General features: G+C 43.2%; 1 protein-coding gene and 1 pseudogene across 1 annotated transcript in view; one reads left to right on the top strand and one right to left on the bottom strand.

The window, feature by feature from the left end:
- The window catches only part of SUSD6 (sushi domain containing 6), a 94463-nt gene that overhangs the window by 59993 nt on the left and 17422 nt on the right, over window positions 1–17048 (bottom strand). The gene's annotated exons all lie outside the window — the stretch shown is intronic.
- LOC123390531 lies at window positions 1746–1807 on the top strand (annotated as a pseudogene).

The following is a 17048-nucleotide window of genomic DNA, read 5'->3' as shown; positions in this document are numbered from 1 at the left end:
AAACCCCAACTCTAAACCACCCTTTCCTCTACTTCATTCAATTTCACTAAAATTAAAAGGGACTGAGCAAGAAATGAGACACAAATGACCACAAAGAATGAATTCTCAGCTCAAAACAAAAATATATGCTGAGTTCAGGGTCAGGAGATCTGGATTCTACTCATATTCTGCCTCTAACTGGAAAACTTGACCTTGAGCAAGCAAGACAATTCATCTTTCTGCACAATAGCTGTTTCAGCAAACCTAACTCCAATGCGGTTATCCAATCGTTCTGGACCTCAATTTCTTTATCTTTAAAATAGCACTAATAAAAGATACCTCATGGGTAAGTATTATACCAGGAAACACATATAAAGCATTTAACATAACACCTGGCACTTAATGAGTCATCGAACATGGTATGTATTCGAACTAGTACCACCTATCCCTAGTATTATCATTATTTTCTGAATATGTAAGGGTTGAGCTAGAAGACTACTACCTGAAGAGCTTCCCTGGCTCCAAAATCCTATGATTTTAAGTCACCATCTCCTTTTTTTTAAGGGGCTAAATAGAAAGGAAGGAAAATAAACTTGGCAAAACATGACAGTTACAAACACCTCCTCTCAGCATTTACAAATATGAGGATACAACTACGAAATCCATCAGTGAATAAAAGGCACACTACCCACCCCAATGGAAACGTCTTCCCTATTCCTGCATTAAACCCACAGCATGTGGCAAGTTCACCCTTGACACACTGCCTCTACTCCCATGAACACCAAGGACAAGGCCCTCTGGGCCAGTACAATCTGACTTCACCCACCTCTCTATAACTGTCAGCAGCTCCTTAGACCAGCCCTGAAAGATAGCACAGTGGTCAATCCAATCCATTCATTTCTTTTTTAAGATTTTATTTATTTAGGGGTGCCTGGGTGGCTCAGTGGGTTAGGGCCTCTGCCTTCGGCTCAGGTCATGATCCCAGGGCCCTGGGATTGAGCCCCACATCGGGCTCTCTGCTCAGCATGGAGCCCGCTTTCCCTTCCTCTCTCTCTGCCTGCCTCTGCCTGCTTGTGATCTCTGTCTGTCAAATAAAATCTTAAAAAAAAAAAAAGATTTTATTTATTTATTTGACAGAGAGTGAGCACAAGCAGGGGAAGCAGCAGGCAGAGGGAGGAGCAGGCTCCCCACTGAGCAAGGAGCCCAACTCGGAATTTGATCCCAGGACCCTGGCAGTTGGAAGGCAGACACCCAACCAACTGAGCTACCCAGAAGCCCCCAATCCATTCATTTCTAATAATGACCAATCCCTCCACAAAGTGTTCCTGTTTTAAATAAAAAAGTGCCTTCTCCTTAATATAATATGAATGTTGCCAAAAGTCAAATGCCCTTCCCTAAAGTTACAGTGAAACCATAGCTATTCTACTTTATCAAAGCCACAGTGCTAGCTAAACTATAATTAAATTCAGATGAAATTAATAAACTTTTCCTCTTATTTATTCATTTGATGTCCATGATGTGCCAAATGCTGCAGAAGATGCCAAAAACTAATAGGATGGAATGAGTCAAAACAATAGTGGGTGGTGCCGAGGTTTTTGGCCTAAGTGATAGCGTAAATGGTGAAAGCTACCAAAGGAGAAAGAACCCAGGTGGACCAGCAGATTTTATTGAAGAATGTAATCAAATGAGTTCAGGTTATTCTTGGGACGAATACTTGAAGGATATTCAGGTAGAAAGGTCTAACAGGCAAATCAGAAATAAGTATGGTGCTCGCTTTGGCAGCACATATATTAAAATTAGAACAATCCAGAGAAGATTAGCATGGCCCGAAATAAGAAATGAGTATGAAGTTCTGCAGAGCACTTTGAGCTTGGAGTTTGCAGCCTATAAGCAATGGCTGAAACAGTGTACTATAGATGGACTCACCTAAGAGAGTTAGAGTGGGAAGAGAAGAAAGTCAAGGACAGAATCCTGGGAAGAGCAATAACTTTTTAAAGGAGCATGTCAAGGAGGGCGAGCCTATGAAAGACACTCCAAAAAGTACAAGGAAACCAGGCCTTGTGCATCAAAGATGTTGAGGGACAGACAGAGACAGTGAAGGTGAATGTAGGGGGAGTTGACAGTGAAAGTCCAGTACAATGAAGACTGCTCTGGTCATAAGAACATTAATGACCTATCAAGGGCAGTTTCATCTGAGTGGTGAGGGTAGATCATACTGATCTTTTAACACGAATTCAAAGTGAGAAAGTGGCTACCATAAAGGCCAAAACTATTGGGGGCAAGGGATTGGAAAAGAAGGGAGAAGAAAGACTAGAGGGTGGCTAGAAAGCATTTGTATCTTATAAGCTGCACCTGCTCAGTTAACCCAAGGATTTTAGTTAAGATTCCTAAACTGCCCAGAGAGCTTGGAGAGTCGCTCTGAACTGACACTCCCACATGCTGTGGTTGGCCAAAGCTAGGGAGAAGATGGGGATGAGTATCAAAGAGCTGCCTGCTTCCTTAGTGTTCAACAGCAACAAAAAAGCCGCTCCATCCCATCACCCCTACCCCAAAACTGTTACATCTGTAAGATTCGTGAGTGAGAAGAAATGGTCAGCCTAGTAGCAGGGCCAGAAGTGACCTTTCCTGTGTCTCTCAGGCCTTAAGATTCTCCATAAATATGGTCCCTCTTCCAGCCATTTTCCTCCTTTCTACTCAAATATCTACCTGAGTATTTTCCTCTGAGGTTCTGGTTCAGGCTCAGAATTCTAGAAGTATTTCTTTACCTCCATCTCCTGAAGCTTAACAGCAATAGGTGAAATCAGGTATGCACTTAAGCCAAACAAGACACCATCTTCTGGCGCCAAGTGCTCTCCTCCATCTTGCGTAAATTCCAAGAAGCCTGTGAATCTATAACCAAACCATGACTCTTCCTGTCCTCTTCCTTGCAAATTACCCAAACTTCCTGTAAGCCATCAAGGTTGGACTGTGAGGCCCCAAGCAAAAAATAAGAAATAGGAACTTGCCTATTGTTCCTTCCCCTTTGATTAGTCCCACACCCTTGCCTCCACCTATACCTTCTACCAAGGCCTACAAGCTCCAGTTCTAGCTCCAATCACACTTCTGGTTCTCCAGCTGTGGGTCTCTAAATCAGGACCTGAGAAGAAAGGAATGTAATTCACAACAGATATTCCCTTAAATCTCTGAACACACACTCTAAAAGTAACCTCAAATTAGTCAAAGTTCAGGGAGAGATAACAAATGAAGAACTTCATAAAGTCCAGAATACATCCTGGAAGATGTTAAGAGGGAGTATGATAAACACAGCAGATGAGAAAGAAAGACCATAAATTAATGAGGAAATCTGGTATTTCCCTCCAGACAAGGCATCTGGACTCATTCCTCAAAAATATCTTTCTTAAAGAACTTACTGGCTTCATTCAACACTTACATTGGCACCTACATATTCTAGATTCCATGAAAGGTACAAAGGTGGAGAAAAGCATATGCCCTACAAGAGATTACAGTCTACTGGGGGAGATAAGACATATATAGAAATAACCAAAATATGAGGTAGAAAGTGAAAACACATGGGTGATATATAGCCAAAATGCTGAAGACAAAACATATTAAGCTGGATCCCAGAAGAGGGAAATAAAACTGTAACTTTCTGGATCATTCATTGTGGGTTTTAGAGTTACACAAAAAGGACTTCAAATCCTGATTCTGCCTCTGGGTTCCTATAGATGCCAGGTATACTGCTCTAACTGCTGTGAGCCTCTGTTTTGTCACATATACCATGGAGGTAACAATACCTGTTTCGTAGAATTCCAAAGAGTCCATGATTCACATGTTTCTGAAGAGTGTACTACAGTATCCAGAAAAGTCTGATTAGGTAAAGTGGAAGGGCACTGCACATGGAGAGTTAATGCTCTTGCCTTCCCCACAGAAGGCTATCTGGGCCTAACTCATGCTCAGACAGCTGGGCCCCTGCTCTTTGTTCATCCACTGTGCCTATCAGTTCAGTCAGCTGCCCAGGTTAAATGGGAACATGGTCAGGAGGTGCAAGGAGGAGACTCAAAGTGTGTGCCTATGTGCATGTTCATGTTAGGATAACACCTGGAAGCACACACCCAGCCTTCTGGAGGAAGTGTAGCATTACAATACAGGTAAAATTACAGAATGTACCATATATAGCATGATACTGAACGATGCTATTTTTTGGGGACACAGGAGTCCAGTAACTGTGTGGCAAATTGACATGACCTGAATCTGGCTGAATTCTCAAAATCTGTCTCAATGGATCCATCTTTTGACAAGTGAACACAGGAGGAAAAAGACATCCAAGGTTAAAAACTGGTCTGAGGTTGACAATCTGAGGGACTTCTGCCTCCAGTCATGGTGGAGTAACAGGGACTAGATTTATTCTCTCTCCTTAAAGAACTAGAAAGCCAGATATAATATATTAAATAATAGTTTTCAGACATTCAACAACAGGCAGCAGAGGGCAGTGATCCTTGACTAAAAGGAAAGAAACGCACTGAACCCTACTAGTGCCCTACCACCAGGACACAGAGTAGAGAGGAGAAATCTGAAAGAGTTAAACAATCTCACTGCGTCTGATAAAAAGAGTTGGGAATTTGAGGACACCAACGTGGCTAGCTTTACAGAGCAAAAAAACTGAAAAGAAGGCACAAAGAGAAAAAAAAACAGCGATCTGTAGAGATCCCCTTGAGCCTTTAGCTGAGTACTCATCTGTGCATATGTGTGAGGAAATTAGCAATGATGGGGCAAGAATGAAAGGAAAGAAGTAGATGGCATAACCCCCAGAGTTCACACAGAGCCAGAAATATTTATGTTCCCACTGGCCAAAGTGGAAAAATCTCCTAATACACAGGGCATCAGATGCAATCTTCAGAAGGCTTTGGCCTTAGTAGTGGGACCATCCCCACCCTAGACTACAGGCTGTTCTGGCCCTACCCTAACAAAGCAAGAAAACAAGCCCTGAAAACAAAGAATCAAACAAATTCCAAGTAACTGAACTGCTTCTGACAACAAAGCCCAAAAGTATGGAAAGGAATACAAAAAGTTCTAGCACCCAGAAAAATAAAACTCACTATATCTAGGTTCGAATAAAAAAAATAACAGGAATGCAAATAGGAAGAAAAATATGATCATAACTAGAAGAATAATGAAACAATAGAAACAGGAATAAAACTGACCCAGTGACAGAATTACTGGACAAGGATGTTAAAATCTCTATTATAAATATACTCCATGTGTTCAAGAGAGAAGAGGAAGGCATGAGCATGATGAGGAAAGAAATGAAGAGATAGTAAAGACCCAAACTGAATTTCTAAAAGGAAAAATACAAGTATCTTAAGGGAAAATATATATGATAGGATTAACAGATTAGACACTGTAGAAGAAAAAATTCATGAACTTGAAAACACAGCAAAAACTATCCAAAAGGATATACACAGAACATCAGTCAGCAGTGGGACAATATCAAGCGCCTTACATATACGTATATATGTTATATATACACATAATGTGTTTGTATGTGTATGTGTGTGTGTACTGGGGGTGGAGTAGGTAGACACAAAAAAATTTTTCAAGAAATAATGGCAGAAAATCTTCCGAATTTGATGAAAACTATAAACCCACAGATTCAAGAGCTCATCAAACCCCAAGAAGGACAAAAAGAGAGCACAAGGCACACCGTAGTCAAAATGCTGAAAATGGGTGATAGAGAAAATGTTAAAAGCACCCACAATAGGTGGGGGGAAGGAGAGACATACTGTATTCAAAAGACCAAAGGGTTACAGTGGGCTTATTATTAGAAACAATGCAACCCAGGAGGCAATGGAGCATCATGTTGGAAGTCTTGGGGAAAGGCGACAGTCTGGCACTGGTTAAGGAAAAATTGACAAGAACTATGAAGCTCCCATCACTACTGCTTTTTGTGCTCTGAAGTAACATTTGTCATGGAGGCCTGTGTTGAGCATAAGATGGAGAGGGTATCCTGTGAAGAATAAAAAGAAGTAAAGGACCCTTTCTTAGGTTCACACAGAGGGGCACTTAACCATGTTTTTTGTATCTATATATTCAGAACATTTCAGTCTGTAGTTCTTTTGTAGTCTTATGTCAATATTGCTGAACACGATGGTAAAGAGATAAGAAAGGTCTATCTAAGGATTCACCCATAGCAAAAAAAAAAAAAAAAAAATCAAGTTAGAAGTAAAAAGTAAATCTCATTAAGGAATGAATTAGCCTTACCAGCATCAGGCCTGAGTAGGTTCCCCTACCTTCAAGCATACATATCTGCTGGTTAATGTACCTGATTCAGATGAAATGTTTTTTCAGAATGAAAGAGTGCAGCTTGCACAGAAGTAGGTAAGTAGGTAAGAATACCTAAAGATATTAATGAGAATTACTCAATTCTTAGCCATGCAATCCAGCCCAGGTAGCAAAACCTCCTCATTAAGTACCCTGGGCTGGCACCACATTCTTCAGAGTCCATCCTGCAGCTCTGCATCCTGGAAGGACCATTAAGATGGCAATTTGTCTGTCCCATGCACTGGCTGCTCGGGTCTCCCCACTCAACTGTAAACAAAACTGTAAGTGCCCAGGAAGGCTGGGGCCCCCTCATCGGCCATATGCTTTCTTTGTAACCCTGAGACTGAAGTACACTAAAAACAACAACAACAAAAAAAACCAAATCACACATAAAAAAACCCCAGCACAGGTACCCAAGAGCAACCTTCTTCCCCAAAATACTTTTTGCCTGAACTACAGGTTCTAAACCAGAGGCAATTTTATCCTCTCCCCTGGTATCTGACAATGGCTAGAGTGATTTTAATTGCTATAACATCAGGGGAGGGGATGCTACTGAAATCTAGTAGGAAGAGGCTGGGAGGCCACTAAACACCCTATGATGTTTCACAAAGAATTAAAGAAAGCAAAGAATTCGTAACAAAGAATTATTTGGCCCCAAATGTCAATAGTGCTGCAGTTGAGAACCCTGGCATAAGTGAATGGCTGCTGAGCTACAGCAGATCCACCGGAGTGTCCCATGTTGTGTACAATTCCCTCACACTACTACTAGAAGGCCTGTTGTCCTAACACCTGACCCCAAAACAACACTGATCCTCCCATAGTCCCTAAATAGGGCTAGAGTCCCTTAGAGTCCCTTTGAGAGAAGAACTTGGGCTTTCAGGCATCTGGCTTTTAACTCCAGCTCTGCCACTAATTTTGAACATGTTACAAAACTTTTCTGGGCCCGTTTTCTCCTCAGTAAACTAGAGGGATTAGAAAAGATAATTTAAGAATTCCTCCAGTTCTAAAAGTTCTATTTTAAACACTAGTTTTGGCCTTATCTATTTACAGTAAGTCAAAGAGAAAGGGGAAAGATCCAGTCTTACTGTATGCACACCCACATCTGAAGGACAGAGGTTCTTATATTATGGAAACCAAACTGGGCCAAGGGGAGCTCCAGAAAAGCCAGGAACTCAGGCAGGAGGAAGGGACATGAGAAAGGGCTTTGTAAACACTGGCTGAAAGGCCAGGCCAGGCTCTCAGGTTTAAAATATGAAAGTCCTTTACTAGTCTCCCTCCTGCCCTCCCCAGGTCAATCTTTAATCAGTTTTAAGAGGAGGAGGAGGAGGAAGAAGGAGGCTTACTGTTCTTACTATTCAAACTATGGATCATTGAACAGCAGCACCAGCAATCAGCTGGGAGCTTATTACAAACTTGCATGGAATCCCTGATCTCCTGAATCATAATCTGCATCATAATAAAATTCCACCGGTGAATCCTATGTTTGTTAAAGTTTGAGAAGTCCTGCCCTTCTGTTCTCTGCACTGTCATGACTTCACTTGGTAAAGATGACTTTACGACTCTGTCTGCATTCCCCCCTAATCCCACCTCCTGGCATAGCTTGTGCACATGTACACACACACACACACACACACACACACAGGAGCACATACGAATGTGCATGCACACACCCCAGTTCAAAACCTCCAAACCCAGAGTCATCAAGAGTGACGGGAAAGGTTACTTACTTTCTCTTTGGCTCTTTCCTGTGTCCTCACAAGGCCAGAAAAAAGGCAAGACTTAAAACACAAGCAAAATTAGAGCTTTTGTAAGTGACTCAGCCCACCCCTGCTGTTCAAAGATTCCCTGGGAGGAGGAATAGAAAATGGAGTGGTGAACCCAAAGGTACAAACTCTGATGGGAAGAGTCTCATCATTAACATCCAGACAGAGACCAACAGGGGTCCAAAGTTTCATTTCTGAAGTTTGGTTTTTGCTTTTTTTGCTTTTTTCTTTTTGCTGCTGCTGTCTTACATCACATCAAGATTCTTGGGAGCTCAGGCTAAAGGGCAAGGCACACACACAGAGTAAACAAAACCGCAGCAAGGGTTCTCCTAGCAGAGTGGTGGGGGAGCAGCAGTGGAACAAAAGCAAGACAGAAATGAAGAGTAGCATTACAGAGCACTGGAACAGAAGAGAAAATGTGGGGAGAAAGGGGTCTGGACTCTGCTGAGTAGTCTGTGCAGTGAAGGAGATTAGGTTGCTGCTCACCCCTCACCCTACCCACTGTCACCAGCAGCAGATGGCCCAGCCCCAGACACCTGGCAGGAAAAGTAATCTGCAGGTGCCAGCCTGCTCCTCCCTCACAGCTGCAGATGGGGAAGAGCAGGGCAAAGTCCAGATTCTTCCCAGGTCAAAGCAACACCTAGAAAGAGCACCCCCAGGGCGGGGTGGCAACGTCACTCCACACTTTAGCACTCTGAGTTGAACCTTGAAAACAATTCTCAGCATTATCCAAAGTTCTCCTGCACCCACATATAACTCATCAGAAAGAGGGCTTGCTTGGTAAGGCGAGGAAAACCCAGAACAACTCTGAGAGCACTGGGTGTGGTGGCCCAGGAGGGGTCATTCGCGGGCATATACCACATTCCAGACACAGCACCGGCCAACTGGGGGTACAGTGGTGACAGCAGACAGTCTCTGTCCTCAGGAAGCACAAGTTAACAGACATTAACACAGTGGAATAAGTGCTGAGCACTGAGTGATACAGCAGCACAGAGCAGGGGCACCCCATCAGCACGAGGGCAAGGAGTGATCTAAATGGACACTGACTGTAAGAAGAGGCATTCCAGGGAGAGGAGCAGCCTGTGCAAAAAGCCTGGAGGCAAAAGAGAACTGGAAAGAGCAAGTTTTTCTGCCTTTTTAGCCTCTGGTCACCCTGACCACAAGCAGACTCAGGGATCTGTGTGGGGATCGTTAACACATTACTGTCTAAAGGAACTTTGGGTCTTGGGTCATCTTGTAAAGTCCAATCTACCCATTTTAGAGGGGAACAAAGGTCCAGAAAGGGGCCATGACTTGCCCAAGGACATGGCTTGCTGGTGGCTGAACCAGAACTCAGTTTTCCCACCTCTTCACTAAACAGAGTTCCCTCAAATATCCCCCAATCAGAATCTAACCACTGAGCTCCCTCAGACCTAGTGCCAGCCCCAGCCCTGTTCTCCACTGTGCTCTGTCCATTCGGAGAACCCAAGAATGGGCTCATGTCCAGGCCTCTGCCTGACAAGGAAGTTCAGCATAGCATTAACCTCCAGGAACTCCAAGGGGGTAGAAGCAACTCATGAAAAAGCAAGAGTGGCCACCCGCCACTGCCAGAAAGAGACAGAAGGCACACACACACCAATAATCAAGGTAGGCTATAGCTTTTTTGTGGGTTTTTTGTTTTTTGTGTTTTGTGTTTTTTTGAAGGAAGGTTTAGGAAAAATGCCTCCCCCCTTGGAAATAAGGAAGAGTTGTTTGGAAAACTGGAGGGGACTATCAGTCAACACAGAAACAGGAGATGAGTCTGAGTGACTGCCAAACCAGGCAAGCTTAATTAAGACTGTCCTACCTTTAACGTCCCTCCTCTGGCTGATGACACTAAAGGAGCTGTGAGAAGCAGTCATTTCAGAAAAGCTAAAGGACTCTGTTGGCTTAGCCTTGGGGAATGCACCAGCAGACAGGGGGCCAAGCCACCGGAACTTCAGGGCACATCTGACCTTAGTGTCATCTCAGTATCTGCCTTCAACAGCACAGTGCTCTATGAAGGTCACCCAGCCTCCAGCCTGCCATCCACCCACTCTGCATCAGTGTGTGCCGCTTTTCTAGTGTAACCATCCACAGAATCCGAATGGAAGGCACAGTAACTTATTTGCAAAACAGAATTCCTCTTCTTCTCATAACAAAACAAAGGTGCATGCCAACAACCAGCTAGCTGGTAGAAACTGTGGAAAAGGGCTAAGGGGCACTTAGTTAAGCCCATTTACTAAACTTCATCTAGATGCCCGGAAAACCTCTACTCCAAGGCGTTAAAACATCAGTATGATGAAAACATCCTCAACATCAGAACCCTTTCCTGTCCTAAATGCCCTTGGATACTGCCTCTGACCTCACATCCAAGTACAGTCCCGGGCTTGAGTGCCAGTGCCAGCCCAGGACCCTACACAAGGATACTCAGGGCAAAGAAGTGGCCTGCCAGAAAAACTGACTTACTCAGGGGCTGAAAAGCAATGTTTTCGTCTAATATAACAAAGGGACCATAATGGGGACCTTGCATCCTAAATCCCTTAGTACCTGCCACAAGGAGCCTCTGAGAGGAGGGGTTTCTATGCATGTGTGTGTGCATGCCCATGCGCTTGGTGTACTGGGGGATAACACTGTAGCCAGACTTCCTTTTCTTTCATCCAAACAGCAACCCTTAAGAACTTGCCTTCCTGAAAGACAAATGCAGTTCATTTCCAAACATCACTGAGAGAACTTCTTGTTTTCTCTCTCTGCTTTTTAAAACAGATGAATGTTCCCCTAGGGAAAAAGCAGCTGTAAATACAGGAGAGGATAGAAAAAGAATCCTGCTATGAGTTCCAGAGGAACCATTTATACCATTGTAAAAAGCGTTCTCAAAAACAAAAACAAAAAACAAAAAAAACACCCAATCCAAATAGAAAACAAACAACTTTGTTCAAAGTATTTCTCTAAAGTATAACCTTTGGGCGGATGATTTCTCTGTACTCCAAAGCTGTTTCTTCCTCCACCAACGCCATAACCTTCACATATAAAATGGGTTAGTGATTTTCTTCCCAGGATCTTGGAAAGAACTAGCTCACAATTCAGTGTATCCACTCTTAAGAGCCTATCATCATCACCATCATCATCGTCACTGTCATCATCAAAGGGCTAAACTTCGTTTCCAAGCTGCTAGAGAAATTTAAGCAAATGTAAGCCATTGTTTTTAGGCATACCGAGACCACAGTATTTACTAGCTGAGAACAGGATAAGAAGGAATAAATCTGAAACAGGCATCCTGGCTTCTGCACTTATTACTTTCCAAAAAGAATAGCATTTTTCAAAGGCTCAGAATTCTGGGAAATCACCCACTGGCTTATTATATCCCTCCACCCAACAGTAATGAGGCTGTCACCTTGAAACCCATTTGCCAAAAATAAAAGCTCTAAAGAGGTGTTTCAGAGAAAGTTTGTGAGAAGAAAATTCAAACTCGTTTTATTTTCATACAAGCTACAATTAAATGGCGTTGCCTTTGCAACCGCACTTCCTACCTCGAATTCCAGTAAGTTTAGATGTGTCCCATAGACTTAAACTGGATTGCAGGGCATTCAACTGGCTAAAACTGGTCCCAGCCCACAGCCATATTAGTAACTAACTGTTTCAGAGTCCTAGGTGGGTCTGAGAAATAAAAGGGGGATTGAGAAGAGAGAAAGCACGATGCTTAAAATTCTGACAAAGGCAGAAAAGGAAAACACTGCCTTTAATTTCATGTAAGATTCTATTGTCAGAAGGACAACTGCAACATAAGCTATAAGCCCCATCAGTGACAAAGCAAAGCAAAGAAAATGCTTACTTATACTTACAGGATACATTCATACTCCTCCAAATTTCCCAGAGAAATCAATACATGTGTCATTAACACAAATATATCAAATCCTGAGTCCAACAGGTCTGTTCACTGTTGCCCCTCACCGTCTGTCTTCTTAAGCCATAAGCTTTCCTATAGTCAGGTCCCTTTCATTCTCCTTTTGGGAAGATACAACACACAGGCAATCTGGCCTCACAACTCCCCAAGAACCCTAGTAACCTTCTAGTATGAGCACATTTTCCATGTGAACCAGGATTTCAAGTGAATCTCAGAATGAGACAAACTCTTGTGGGACAAGCCTGACCCTACCAGGTCTTGGTTTCCAGAGCCCTAGACCTACTGGATGGTCTTTGAGCCTCCAATCCCTATTCTGCTCCAGAACCTGTAGAATTCTCAAAGCACTGTCAGATCACCTTTCACCTCTAATGGTGTCTAAAGGTAGACACCTCTAGTGTCTACCCCATGCAGCATCATTTCCTGTCAGTCCTTCATCTACAGCTTGCAAAAAGCACAGGAGGCAAGGCCCCACCCCCACCTGAAACCTTCAGGATAGCTGGGGAGGCTGCAAACACAGACAGCAAACAATCAGGGCACACAGGAAGGCAGGAGTATCTATTTCAGTATTCCATGTGGGTGCAATAAGATGCTAAATCCCAAGGTATGAATAACTAGAAAATAAGGAAGAACAAGCAGTAGCTACTTGTAAGAACAAAATAATGAAAACAAACAAAAACCAGGAAGGGTCTGAACCAAGATAGTCAAAGAGGACCTCAAGAGGAAGGAAGGAAGGGAGAGGCGCCTGGGTGGCTCAGTCCATTAAGCATCCAACTTCTGACTTCAGCTCAGGTCAAGAGCTCAGGATCATGAGATGGAGCCCTGAGCCCCACGTGGGGCTCTACACTCAGCAGGGAGTCTGTTTTTCTCCTTCTGCCTCTCCTGCACAGGTGTACTCTCTCTAAAAATAAATAAATCTTAAACAAAAAAGAGAGAGAAAGAGAAAGAGAGAGAGAGGAACAAAGAGAAAAAGAAAGAAAAAAGGTAAGGAGATGTGACCTGAAAAGTTGGAGAGCTGAATACAAGTATGGAGAAAGAAGGAATTTCTCAGCCTGAAAGGCTGAAGTAAGCAATATATAAATTGGGGGGTGGAGGAGGAGGTGGGGAAAGGAGAGGGAAAGAGGCCAAGAATCAGGGAAAAACAGGAAAAAAAAAACCCTGTTTAAGATCCTCCAGGGCATGGGACAATTCTTAGAGCATTCCTAGATCTATCCCTCGCAGACTCATTATTCCACAGTGTTACGTATACTCAGCTGAATACTTCTAGTAAAGCCAGTTTGTACAGCCATGAAAAACAGGCAGAGAGATTCTGCTTTGATGAGTGGGTAGTGGGAGCCAATGAAAGTAACTGCTTGAGCAGGAAACATGACCTAAGCCAAATGAACAAGTATTTAATAAAAGCCTACTATGTGAGGGGCACCAGAACACTGACTCCTTGCCCTGAAAGGGCACTGTCACCATGGAAAGAGATGGTTAATACCACCTCCCACACACACAGAGCTTCATTCTCTCACCTAATCTCACGACAAAAGAACAATGTTCATGGGAGATGAACCTGGCCCAAGAGACTAAAGCAGCCTAAAAGGTCAGACAGGATGAGGGGGTCTGGTCAGGATGGTGGTGACAAAGACCTACAGAAAAAAGAATGGCAGGGGCTGGTTACTGACTAGAAAAGAAGGGATCGGAGAGGGGAATCATGATGATAAGAAGTCAGAGCCAGGAAGGAAGACTTAGGTTTCAATTCCCAGATGGTGACATTATTTCAAGCCATGCTTTCACCCTCCTCCTGACCACCAAATGCTAAGGTCAATCAGCTCAGCTATTCTCCTATTTCTGGGAATGGGGATTACACATTCTATCCTTCCCATCTGCCCACAGTCTTTTAAACTAGTTGTGATTTCCTGTAATTCCCATTTACAAGGAGGTGAAGGGGATCAATAAGGAAAGGAGTTAAGTCCTTTATCCATCACAATGGTGATAAATATATCTCAACAGTCAGGCACTAAAATTTTACTGGCAGCTCTTCTTCTGGGAAGAGGAGAAAAGGAGGAGGAAGTCTAGTGTTTAAGAAGCTCTAAAAGAAAAGAAAAAAAAAAAAGCCCTGGGGCAGTGTTCTCTTTACCCAACTGAGTTCTCCTCCTAGAGGAACTCAAGTGTAAAACACATCTTTCTACCTGCATTTAGTGAGAGACAGGGATGAGACAGAAGCATTTGCCCTGAGGGCCAATATTAGTTCCTACAAAGGAAAGAGGCCCAAGAACCCTCAGCACCTAGCTATGTGAAAAATGAGCATAAGATCAGGAGAGCAGAATCAACATAAACCAGGCCACAAACGCCTGAACACACGGCACTCTGGAAACAAGGACCTGGACTTCCACATAACTGCTCTGAAGGGGAGAGGACACTTGGGGATGAGGGTGCGGCCAAGTGCTTGCCCCAAAGTGGGGCTGCCTACTGTAAGGATGAGCCAGGGGAGGGCCACCTTGGCTCCCAGAAATGTGGCCCTTCTCCCCAAGACTCTGCTGGCCATTCTGCCATCCCTAGATATCCTAGATAGAAGCAGCACAGTTAAACAGGTAAACAACGGTGAGAGGAGGAAGGGAAATCACAGGTGATTTTCTCCCTCCATGACTGCTAGACCAGCACTTCATGAACTTTCTTCAAGAAACAAGTGCAGGGACGCCTGGGTGGCTCAGTTGGTTAAGCAGCTGCCTTCGGCTCAAGTCATGATCCCAGTGTCCCAGGATTGAGTCCCACATCGGGCTCCATGCTCAGCGGGGAGCCTGCTTCTCCCTCTGCCTGCCACTCTGTCTGCCTGTGCGCTCGCGCGCTCTCTCTCTCTCTGACAAATAAATAAAAATAAAAATAAATTTAAAAAAATAAACAAGTACAGCTTGGGGTGCCTGGGTGGTTCAGTGGGTTAAGCCTCTGCCTTCAGCTCAGGTCATGATCGCAGGGTCCTGGGATGGAGCCCCGCATCGGGCTCTCTGCTCAGCAGGGAGCCTGCTTCCTCCTCTCTCTCTCTGCCTACTTCTGATCTCTGTCAAATAAATAAATAAAATCTTAAAAAAAAAAAAGAAACAAGTACAACTTGAGATTTCTCAATTTTTTAAAAAACAAGTAAGTTAACAGAGGAAATCTGAGATGTGTACTTTACAAAGGAAAAGTGCAATCTAGTCCTCTTTCCTATTAAACAAGAATAAAGGGGTAAAGTGCAAACTGAATGAAGAACACTTGTTGGTTAAAGCAACTTGGTGGATTCTCTGACATTTTCTAAACAAGCACTTCCCTCCCACCCGTACCAGATTCTGACAGCTTGAGCACAGTCATGCTTCACACAGGGACCTCAAACAACTAAAATAAAACTAGGGTGTGACCTGAGATCTGTTATGGCAAAGCGTTTTCCCAGTGTTCTGTTTAGGCTTCTTATGGATGGCAAAAGGCCTTTTTATAAGCCTGTGGCCTGGCTGTGTCAATGGGGACAGGGATGTTTTGTCAATCTGAAATAACAGTTTCTATAGCTACGTCGAGGGGTGGGGATTAGTCAGACTCCCAGTGACATGGACACTCAGAACTGTAATAATAGCATCACTATTATTAACTGGTACTTGACTGCTTAAGCATTGTGCACGGATCTAAGCATTTTCTATCTAATATTTGATTTAATCCTCACAACAACCTTAAAAGGTAGGTATTATGACTATCTCCATTTTTAGACAAGACATAGAGAAGATAAATAACTTGCCCAAGGTCATTACGGTTAGCAATTCATGACACCAAGATTACAAACTAAGCAGTCTCATCCCAAAGCACAGGAGTTCACATTTATTCCATATTAGATTAATGTAATTCATTTTAAATGTTAAAATGATCCTGGATGTATTATGGAATAGGAGGCAAAATTCCCACTCATTATAAAAGAAAACAGGAAGCCTTGAAGACTGTTCAACGCTGCAGCTGGCAGCTCTATAGCCTCTCAAGGTGGTCTTAGATTTGGCCTCGAAGCTCTACTTCAGAACCTGAGCAGAAGGATGAGTTTTACACATGAATGCCAGGACCCCACCCACAAAGGAGCCGACTCCCAACATGCAAGGTGGGTCAGGTGATTCTAATTAAGCACACTTTGAGAAACATGGCATCGGGGCATTCTAGAAACTTCTGAAGCTGCTGCAAATTTGGGAACTAGGTCATTAGTTGTTGAAGGCTAATTCCCCTGAACTGCTAATGAGACAGGCACCCACCGCACGTTAAAAAAGCCGTTTAAAGAGTGGAGTGGACTGCAACAGGAATTCTGAGACATTAACTCCCAGAGCTCCCTTTATAGACTTGCATCTAATGGAGAGATTGTCCTCTCCACAATGTGCATATATGTTTGTTCCCAATCTTCCACAGCTGAGATAAACTGGCCTGAAGATGCCTCAAAAATGAGCTTGATTTCTCTGGAAAATAATGGCCAAAGATGGATACAGTGCGTCTTAGTGATCAAATTCAGGTATCTTCAATAGAAACTTCAACAGAAAAAGGCTGAGAGGGGAAGAATTTTTTTTTTTTTTTTAATGTTTGTTCTTTAAAAGTCCCTACACAAAGCATGTTGCCTAGGTCTTTGCACTCATTTGTAAACTGAATAAAGATATACAGGCGTTAGGGTTGGCCTCTCTGTGTTTTAATCTGTCAGTTAAATGCCCATCCAAATATGTAAGCTACCAATTTTGTCCTTTCTCCTTAGCTTATATTATCTTTTTCAATTGCATTACTATACAAGATCCACAGCTCCAAGTTCAGAACGGTTCAGTAATTTAATTAAGTTGTATAGAAATGCTAATGATTTTTTGGGCACCAGGCTGACCTCACCCTGTTCCATTCTAGTCTCTGAGGGTTAAGCCCTGGCTATGGCCTCCCCCTGGGGTGGGAAGCCCTGTCTTCCTGGATTTCTTCAGGGTCTGACCAGAAGCTGGTTCTGCTACTTACAAGCCATGCCATCCTAGAAAGTTTTTTTTTTTTTTTAATCCAATTTGGCCTTAATTCTCACAACTATAAAATGGGTATAAGCAACCTACTTCAAAGTAGCTGTGAAGATCAAATAAGCTAAT

This window comes from Mustela putorius, unplaced genomic scaffold (assembly GCF_011764305.1).
Source record: "Mustela putorius furo isolate JIRA1106 unplaced genomic scaffold, ASM1176430v1.1 tig00000129_pilon_pilon_pilon, whole genome shotgun sequence".
NCBI classification, from domain to species: domain Eukaryota; kingdom Metazoa; phylum Chordata; class Mammalia; order Carnivora; family Mustelidae; genus Mustela; species Mustela putorius.
Note: the sequence above shows the minus strand (reverse complement) of the source record. Positions and strands in the feature narration are given on the sequence as shown.